Source organism: Acomys russatus, chromosome 1 (genome assembly GCF_903995435.1).
Source record: "Acomys russatus chromosome 1, mAcoRus1.1, whole genome shotgun sequence".
Taxonomy (NCBI): Eukaryota; Metazoa; Chordata; class Mammalia; order Rodentia; family Muridae; genus Acomys; species Acomys russatus.
Genome location: NC_067137.1, coordinates 53450722 through 53460825, shown reverse-complemented (window position 1 = coordinate 53460825; position 10104 = coordinate 53450722). Strand labels below are relative to the sequence as shown.

The following is a 10104-nucleotide window of genomic DNA, read 5'->3' as shown; positions in this document are numbered from 1 at the left end:
CAGAGAATCAAAACATACCAATAATTTATTGGGCTTTTGGAGATGTCTCAAGCCCACTTAGGATCTCAAAACAAAATTAACAGCAGAAATCAAAATACAGGACAAAAAAAAAAAAAAAACCCAAAAATAAAAAACAAAAAACCACACAGCCCCAAGTACCACAAGATAGATGACAATAACAACACAGGGACAAATTTAGACCATTTTATGGCTGTAAACAAATACTAGTTTATTATTTCATTTTTAAACTCTAACAATAACTACCATAGGGCATCATATTAATGTTCAAGAAAATATTTGCGTGGACAAAATTAAGAGTTCCTGTACCTTGAAAAATGACTTCATATAACTTTCCGATACTTTTTAAGAGCCTGACCACTGAGCATACAGTAGATTAATTCTTATTCTACTACATAAGGCCATGCATGACAGCATTAGAGTGTGTCAGCCTCACCGCTTATGTGTTAAAGGTCTTGGATAATGCATGTCTGAAAAGCTCCATGAAGGAGGGGATTGTCTTGGATTGAGCTCTTGTCTACCTCTTAGTTCAAATAGGCTGATCTTAGCATGTGGTCACTGAGGGGATGAAGGAAATCATGGCCACAACTGGAAAACGTTTTGCTCTGAAACAGTCATGTTTGTTTCATCATTTAGAATACTATTTTAATAGTGCTCAAATTTCTAAGAATCAACCTCTGTTACCTGAGAAAATCCAAGAAGCTATTTAAACTGGTTTTCTGGGTTATAACTGAATTGCCTCATATTTCTGTCTAATCCCCAGGAATGACTCCCCCCTCCCCCACATCACAGTTCCCTGAAAACTACAAGGTAGTACTGATTTAAATCTTAACTTGAGTGGCTTTCTCCTTCGTTGAAGCCACATGCTGACAATTCATTGAAATTACTCAAATTAATTATTTGGAAGAATAAATATGTATAAACTTCATTTATATTCATGTCCTTAAAATATATATGCAAGGGCCAAAACACTAAACGTGTATCATTGGTGTTCTAATAGAAATGACTACATTTCAAGAGTGTCCTGGCATGTGAATGGAGTGTCAACAAGAACATGGAATTCATGGATGGATGGATGGATGGATGGATGGATGGATGAAACCACTGAGAGATGCTTCTAATGTACTCATATGACTCCAGGGATACTTGCCACAGCAGCTAGCTAGTAAGTAGTTGAGTATAGGTCATTTTGAAAAAAAGCACTTTCAGTAGATAGCTCAGGGCATGGCTCTTGCCTCTGCACTCTGAACTGGCGAGCCACTTCAGTTTCTGAATGCACATTGCTGAGCCCTGATCAGTATTATCACTTAGGCTTCAGACTATCAAGGAGAATACTAAAAGAACAAACCACAAGCAAAACAAGAAATGATCTGAAAACCGGGCTGGTCACTTTTGTTACCAGTGGCATGAACTGTATTACAAACTAAACACAGCTAGCTTGCTGAAGTAAAGATCCATTAATGAAGGTTCTGTTTGCATTGCCATACGAGACTCTTAAAACAGACAGTTTTAAATTTTGTTTTGGAAATATACTTTCAGGTAATCTGCATGAACTTTGCATATATGTTTATGTAAAAAATAAGTCTATAGTTGGAAATAACCAGTTAATGTAAAGTAGCTATATCTTTATACAAAGCTATTCTCATAATATACTTCTTAGGGGTAGCTTTGTCCCCAATCATGTTGAAATTTACTAAGCATGGTGACACAATGTGTTGGCCCCTTGATTTCTTTTATTTGCTTATCTTATGAACTTAAAAGGAAAAAAAAAACACTCAGTACTACTGTCCCAGGACAAAGAATACAATTAGAAAATTACTGTATGGATAGTGTTCATTTTCCCCGTTTACAATGTCCAAGCACTAAAAACCCTTAAGATTTCCCTTAGATTAAAATAACAAAATAAAGTATAATTAATTATTTGGAAGAATAAATATTTATAAACTTCATTTATATTCATGTCCTTAAAATATATATGCAAGGGCCAAAACACTGTTGGTGTCCTAATAGAAATATCTCAACCATGAGCATATTGTCACAAATACTGTCTTTCCTTTATATAGTGAAATTAGCTCAGTGTAGACTGCATTTTCTAAGATATAAATATCTACAAGAAATATCTTCAGATACAACTACTAAATATTTTCTAAGTTGGAGGTAAAGAGAAGTTAAATTGTGCTGTGCAATGGGGCTCATTTCTCAGGTTCAAGAATGTCATTTGCTTATATAAAGAACAAAATGTATTTTAAAGCTTTTAAGATATTCAATCTCAGAATTCTGGGTCTTTGAAAAACTGAAACTCAAAACAGATTATTCAAAAGTTTTGTAAGTCAACCCGTAGCTGCAGTCAATATATTGTTTACCAGTACTGTCAAAGCAGTGTTTACAATGACCCCCCCCCCCCATTGGCCACAGTTCAATTCAAGCCTCACAAAAGCTGCCTGGGTCTCGCCCTTTGCAAGCTGACAATCGGAGATGAAGACAACATGGAGCAGGGGGAAAAATAATGAAAATGCTTTTTCCTGGTGACATAAAGAAGGGCTCTCATCTCTCTAAGGGAGAATTTTGGCTTCATCTTCCTGGTTAAAAGATCTACACGTCATCAACAAGTTGTGGTCTGAAAGGTCACATAGGCTGACTACATACTCAGTTTCAGATGTTATTCCACAGATTTCAATTTACTATTAAAAAAAAAACGAAACTTGGGGTTTATTTTCCTCAACAAAACAGACAGCTTCCTTCAAAATTAAATAGCCAACTTTAACCGCGATAGCTGTAGAATCTTGACCGCTGCAGCGGAAGCATGGCATGCAGTGCCAGTCAGAAGACAGGGTGGAGCCGGCACTCGCTGTGGACCACGGAGACATTCTAGCACACTAAGCACACCTCACACCGGCCTTTCCCCCTCCCCCACAAATATCTGTCTGACCATGTTTTGTCATGAATATATCCACATAGCAAATTTTTGTCTTGTATGGGGATCATAAGGTGATAGCAAAAAGGAGGGGAAAAGAGGTAAAACTCTTGAGGAACTTAGATATACGCATGTGGCAGGGGATGGGTCAAGAAAAAAGGGTGAAGAAGATAAAGAGAGCCTGAATTCCTTGTGGGTACTTTATGAAATTGTAAACTGTTTAAGAGAGAGAGAGAGAGAGACAGAGAGAGGTGTCACCTTCTCCACACATGCATGAATCCCCTGGAGACAGCCTGTTATAGAGGTGCACTGAGAGTCTCATCAAATGTGCTCCTGTTTCTGTTTCTCCATCACAACTTGCTAGACATAAAACAGGAGTGTCTAGAATGGAGATGTGTACTGGCACCTTGCCTATGGAAGGGCAGGGCAGAACTGTCCTTCTTCTTTATTCTATTCCGGCCCCCCCCCCCCCGACACACACACAAGATGAAATTAGAAGTGCAGTTGCCCTGGTTAGCCTGAACTGTCAACATGACACAGCCTAGAGTCATCTGAGAGGAGCTGCCTGTGTCAGACAGGCCTGTGGGCATGTCTGGGGAGGGTTATCTTGATTATTGATTGATCAAGGAAAACCCAGCCCATGGAGGCAGGAGGAGACAAAATGGCAGCTCCTGGCAGCAACTCAGTGGGAGCTGTCCATGGTGACCTTTCCTGTCTCAGAGTGCGTACTGCTGCCATGGGAGCTGTCCATGATGAAGACAACCTTTCCTGCTTCAGAAGGCAGTAGCCTTCACGGGAACTGCCCATGGGGGCATGCCTTCTCTTTAGTCTTTGTTGGCAATTCATGCTGCAAAGGAAAGGCTTCTTTGCTGTGGACTCTTTGTAAATGCTGTTTACTTTGTATACTTTGTAAACTTTATAACCTCTCAAGGAAAAAGTGGCCAGACTCATGCCTGAGAAAGCTCCAAAAGCCCAGTTCCTCCCCCAGACCTTTGTCAGTGTCATCTCGAGTCCCTCAGTAGCACATCCCAGATTGTGCTAATTTGAAGTGAGAACTCTAGAGAAAACCACACTAATCCCTAAACAGCAGAACCAACCAATCCCTGGACAAGAAAGCCCACCAATCCCTGAGCTCCCCAAGCTCAGGACTTGAAATCCCACCAATCCTCACTCTAGGAATCCCTGCCCTAGAAAGCTCTACCCACTAAGAAATCCTATAGAAAGGCTGTGTCTGCCCAGTTCCCTGCTGCTTCCTCCCGAGAGCAGAGGGGGCCACTTCTGAATTCATCCCTCCTCTCTCGGATTTGTCCCTCCAATAAATCTCTTTTAAGAAGGAGCAGGGCTCCAGCCCCTAAACTCCTCAGCTCCTCAGGGATTGGGGTAACCTTCGCCAAGAGCTGCAATGGCTCTGCAGAGGAGGACTCCCTCCTCTCATAGGTGTGTGGTTCCTGGGCTCCTGTGTCTCAAGATATCCTTGGGACACTGTCCCACCTCAGACCTGTGTGGTTCCTGGGCTTCCCAGGACACCCATCCATCTAAGTATCAGGAAGGCCAAGCACACAATAACACTGTCAGCCACAAAGGGCATCTTAAAAGAGAGCTTAAGAAATTATCTCAAAAGCATTCTAGCACACTGGAAAGGGGCAAGATTTTAAACAGAGAAGAGGAGACCGGGGACTTAACTCCACAACTTAGGGATGATGGGGTTCTCAGCATCAGAGGGATGTCCTGGGAGTTCAGAAGGTGTATGAGAACTTGACTTGGGATCCTGGAAGTATATGTTGTGATTTTCCCCCTGGAATTGTTAACTAGAAATTGGAATAAGGCTGGAGGCATAAGGTTATTGTGTCATCCAAATGCTGATTTCTGTACCCCACCCCCATATCTGGGCACAACCCTTGTTCTGAGAATCTCTTGTCCCAATGTTGTGTAAACCCTGCTCCCCAGTTATCCCCTGATATGCCAATAAAGGACCTTACAGCCATTAAGCAGGAGAGAATAGGGCAGGAACTGCTGCCATCCAGGGGAGGAGGACAGAGAGAGAGGAAGTAGGACATTTAGCCACAGGCAAAGGTCCAGGAAACAGGAGGAGAGAGAGCTCAGCAGGAAAAGCCACAAAGTGTAAGTATCTCTGGGATGGATGTTGACAGGAAGCCAAATTAGCTTTGAGTCTTAAGAATAGAGTTAATACTGCTCAGAGCTGTGCTTTGAAGCTATTTCAATACTACAATGGAGTCACAATTATTTGGGCGTTAGCCAGGTTAAAACAGAAACTGAGAAACAAACAAAATTTTATAAAAATAGCCATAACAAAGGCTTCTACTTAACAGAGACAAGTGGAACACTCTCTGGTTATGTTAGCTTCTTGGGAATCATTCTTAGCAAGTTATGTTAGCAAGCATGTTAGTATAAGTAACTTGAAAGGTAAAACAGTGTTATGACTAATTTTTCTATTTAAAAAAAGTGCCCAAGAGTCTGCTTTGGAAAATAATAAATTAAGAGACATTTTCCTAACTCTAAGCCAGAGACATGTGTCCAAGTGTTGGGCTCCCCATGTCCATTCCATGACAACAGTGTAGGATTTGTTCAGTGGACAAGAAAGCCTTCAGGACACAACGCAGATGGAAGTTATAGAAAACAATGATTGCTTTTCACATTGCTCCTGGAGAACGTCTGTTAGTAAATAACATACCATTTTTCCCATTAAATGTACTAAACCCAATACCAAGTACTTAGCAAATACACAGGAAACAAACAACAAACAGCTGTCTTTCCCCAGGATTAGATGGTGAATATTCAAATAATATTATATAGAAGAATTCTTTGAAGTACAGGATTGACCAGAGTCCTTGGCTCCATTTTAAGTTTTTGGTTTGTTTTTGATGCAATGAAATAGGGAAAAAAGGTCTGTTCTGTGAGTTGTGTCCTCCCTTTATCTTGTTTCTTTCCTCAAGTACTAGGCAGCCAAAGTGACAACAAATACAGTAGAGTGTCACCTTTGTGGGGTACAAGTGAAGAAAACACAGCTCCCATTTGCTCCTCAGCACCACAGGGAGTTCTCACATAATTTTAGGGGCCTCACCTTAGGTAAAAGCAGAGCAGTAGCTTTGATGCTGAAAAGATTGCCAGGACTGGCCATTTTATAAAGCAGAGTTGGTGGTTTTATTAAAGATATTTTAATGAAGGCTTAAACATGAGCTCTAGGAGAAAACAAAAGAAAAAAACGAACAAAAAACACTCAGAAGGAAGTAAACGCACCCAAGTATGGATACGGGAAGAGTGCAGCTGTATTTACAATAATAGCCATATATAGGATTTTAGTGGAGTTTAAAGTAGCTACTTAGCATTAAGTAGTTCCAGGGGAGCATCAGACAGGGTGACACTAATAAAGTAACAGTGTGGCTTATAGGGATTCAGGAAGGTAGGCTTTCTTTATCATAAGCAGGTTTATTTATTATTTTCAGGTAATGTCTCTGGGAAAGAAATGAATTGCTGTTTTAATGTATCAAATATGAAAGGAATAGTAATTCAATTGTTAGCAGTTTTATAGCAAATTTATCGATTGTGATGGAATTCTTGCTTCTTGGATGGTTGTGATCTTTTTCCTCTCAAATTCTTATAAGTTCTCCATCTCTTGATCCTGCCTCAGGAGCACTGAAGGGTCTACCTGAGCAAAACTGTAACTGCATCCCTCCCCTCCCCCACTGACATGGCTCAGCAAACGCACAGTGCACAGTCCTTGCTGCTCCTCCTGCTCCCCAGCCCAGTATGCAGACCTAACTCATTTAGAGCACCCACTAGCCTCACACAGCTAGGCATTTACTATTCTGATTTGCCTCCACAGTTTTCTGTCCCCAGGTTGAATTGTGACTCCCATTTGCAATGCTTACTTCTCAGGAAGACACTATGTATCTGACATTACCTAGTACTGAAACCTAATTAATGCTCCATCTGAAGACACAGAACCCCAAGCTCCCAGTATCACTCTACCTCCTACGCTGCGGAGCCACACAGCACACCAAGAAAGAAGGGAGGAGCAGTGTCTGATACCCTCTCATCATCCAGCCCCTGCTTCTGTGTGCTTTTTCCACCATCCCTCTGCATGAGCTCTTTCCTTACTTGGGATTCAGGCTTCCAAATCAACCAGGGCATCCTCCTGAAGGACAGTGCCCCCTCCCTCACCCTCCCACACTCATCACACTATTCTCACTTGCACACCTCCAGCAGGTACCACACACTACAACCTAAGTTTTGAGTTTTTTCATGCTCTCAGTACCTACCTAGCACAATGCCTAGCACCCAGTAGGTCTTCAATAAATGCCAGCTGAACAAGGAATAAAATTGCCAAGTCTTGTAGTTTACTTATGTTCTCAAATCAGTATGAGTGGTGTTAGGCCTTAGGACATAATGGGAAGATAACACTGCATGTGATTTGTCAAGTGTGTAAGTCATGAGAAAGAAGTGATAGGAGACAGCTGCCTAAGTGCAGCTGTCTCAGGAACAACCTCCATCTTGCTGGCAGGGTCAAAACTGAGTTCAAAAACACGTTCAGAGACAGTTTACTACCTGAACAGTCACCCAAAACTTTCTATATCGTTGGAGCATCGTCTTCAGCCTTCTAGCCCAATATAGCTGACCGACATATTTGTGAGACAGGAACTACTGAGGACTTGCTTACCCTGTCTTGGCAGAGTTTGGAGTCGACTCTGCCTGTATCCAAGCTTGCCCAGTTTTAGGCAGAATTCTGTCTGTGGCAGAAACGAAGATGTTTTGCCTAGTGGCTTGTTTGCCACATTTGAAGTATGTCCAGAAGGAGGATCTTTGATGCTCATCATCTTCTTGAGGTAGGCTAGGTGTTGCCAGGAGTTAGTCTGTCTTGTTGTCAAAGAATCTTTTTCTTTCTCTTTTTCCCTCTTCTCATTCTGGAAGCTGCTAACCTGTACTTCTAGTTCACTCAAGTAATTAACTTTCATTCTTTCTCAAGTCTCTGATGGGGTTGATGTTCTGATAGTTTAGTCTTACAATTAACCTAAGCTGTTTAGGGGTTAAGATGTTTTTAGGTATAGATAGAGGTTTTGAGTTGGTAGAGACGAGAGAGGATAGATATTGATTCTCATTCAGAATTTTAGACTCACCAAGATAGGAAAGATGTTCTCTACAAGGTTGCCAAATGGAATTAAGCAAAACACCTTGAATGTAACATTCATATGATGCCTGATTGGTTCGTGGTTCTTCTTGCCGTATGTAATTTTTCTATTATGTGTAATAATATAAATGTGTATGCCAAATAAATAAATAAATTAATTAAACACAGTCAGGGGAGACCTGGTGGCACTCAGAGGAAGGACAGCAGGTTACCAAGAAGAGACTTGATACCCTATGAGCATATACAGGGGGAGGTAATCCCCCTCAGGAACAGTCATAGGGGAGGGGAATAAGGGGAAAATGGGAGGGAGGGAAGAATGGGAGAATACAAGGGATGGGATAACCATTGAGATGTAACAAGAATAAATTAATAAAATAAAATAAAATATAAACACAGTCAGTTCCTGAGTCTGTGCTGTTGTCCCTGACTGGTCAGTTTTGCTACCTACTCAAATAACGATCTTGCTTTGCTGGACTCTTGAGATTACTTGGGTTGTTTTGGTTTTTCGGACCACAACGGAAGTTTCCTACATCATATGTGTCCCACATGGCATACCACTCTTCTGCTGCTTGGATTTTTATGATTTAGTCATTTAATTTGGTGCTTCCCTTCCTCATTTAAACTACTGTTAAGAACTCATTTTGTCATTTCTCATATCTGTAGGAGTCTTGTTACCCCTAAACTCAATGTATTTTCAGGGTTGGAACTAGTACTTTATCAAGGAGGGCAGGCACACAGAAGGGAGAACAATAATTATACCCTTCCAGGTAACTAAGAGGCAGGACCCAGCCTATCAAATAGTGTCTTCAGGTGTGGCTTGTCTCTCCCCATTGAACAGCCTTCCTGAGCCACGGTTCCCATCAGCGCTAAGATCTGTTAGATTTGATTACTGCTATTAACAAACTAATCACCATTTATAGTTGTTCCCTTGAAAAGACCTGGTATCCTATAGAGACTAACTACGAAAATATGCAAATATACCCTTTCTCATCAAATTTCATAGGCTGCAGTGATAGCTCTTGCTTACAACCATAGCCATTTCCAGCTCTGATTTTCCACACACAGGGTTTTTCAGGTACAACTGGACTGTTTTACTTAGAAGCAAAACCTACTATTCGTCCTTTAGTAAAACACAGTGAGGTTAGTCTTTTTTTTTTTTTTTTACTAATAAAAAACAATACAACCACAGCTATTTTTCAGATGGCCTATTCAATGTATATACAATTTCACTTTTTGTTTCAGAAAATTAAAGAGATAATAACTTTAAAACGTTCTGCCCAAGGGGGGAGATGGCTCATCTGGTAAGTTCTTGTCAGAACAGTATTAGGAACTGAGTTCAATCCTTAGAAGCCACCTAAAAATGCCGGGCCGAGTGGGGTGCACCTGTCTCTAATCCCAGGGCCAGGAAAACAGGGAGGAGCAGGTCCCTGGGACTTCCTAGCCAGCCAGCCCACTCAGTGAGCCTCAGGTCAACAAGACTGACCTCCAAACGACAAGATGGATAGTTCCTAAGGAATGCCAGAAGACATACACCCACAAACATGCAACTATGAGCGTGTGTCCACACAAGTATTCACAAACACATGCAAAAGCTTTAGTCCAGTTATCACAACACAACATGAATTCATTGAACACTACTTAAGCATACAATCTGCGAATGTGTGTTTGCCAAAGACAGCCAACTTGTCAAGGAAAATTGGAAGTGTTGTGCCACCAACCAAGCCATCCTCAGCTTGAATTGAACCTTTCTATATTTGCTACACTTAGTGATTTATGATGGAATTTTATTAAAGACATACATTACTTGGCAATAACCTAGCACCCCTATTCATTCTGTATCATAACGCTTGCCTTCAACAAAGACCTGAAGCCTTAATGATGTTCATAGCAAAAGCTTTAAACTACTGCATACTATATTAAAACTGACTGCTAAATAAAATCCTTAAGATATTGACTAAAGCCACAGTGAGTCCCACCCTTAGGGGGGAAAAAAAACGATGCTTCAGAAATTTTATGTTTCTTATTA

At 41.0% G+C, this 10104-nt stretch overlaps 1 protein-coding gene across 4 annotated transcripts in view; it reads right to left on the bottom strand.

The window, feature by feature from the left end:
- Dock4 (dedicator of cytokinesis 4) overlaps positions 1-10104 on the bottom strand; it is a 415077-nt gene that overhangs the window by 236685 nt on the left and 168288 nt on the right. The gene's annotated exons all lie outside the window — the stretch shown is intronic.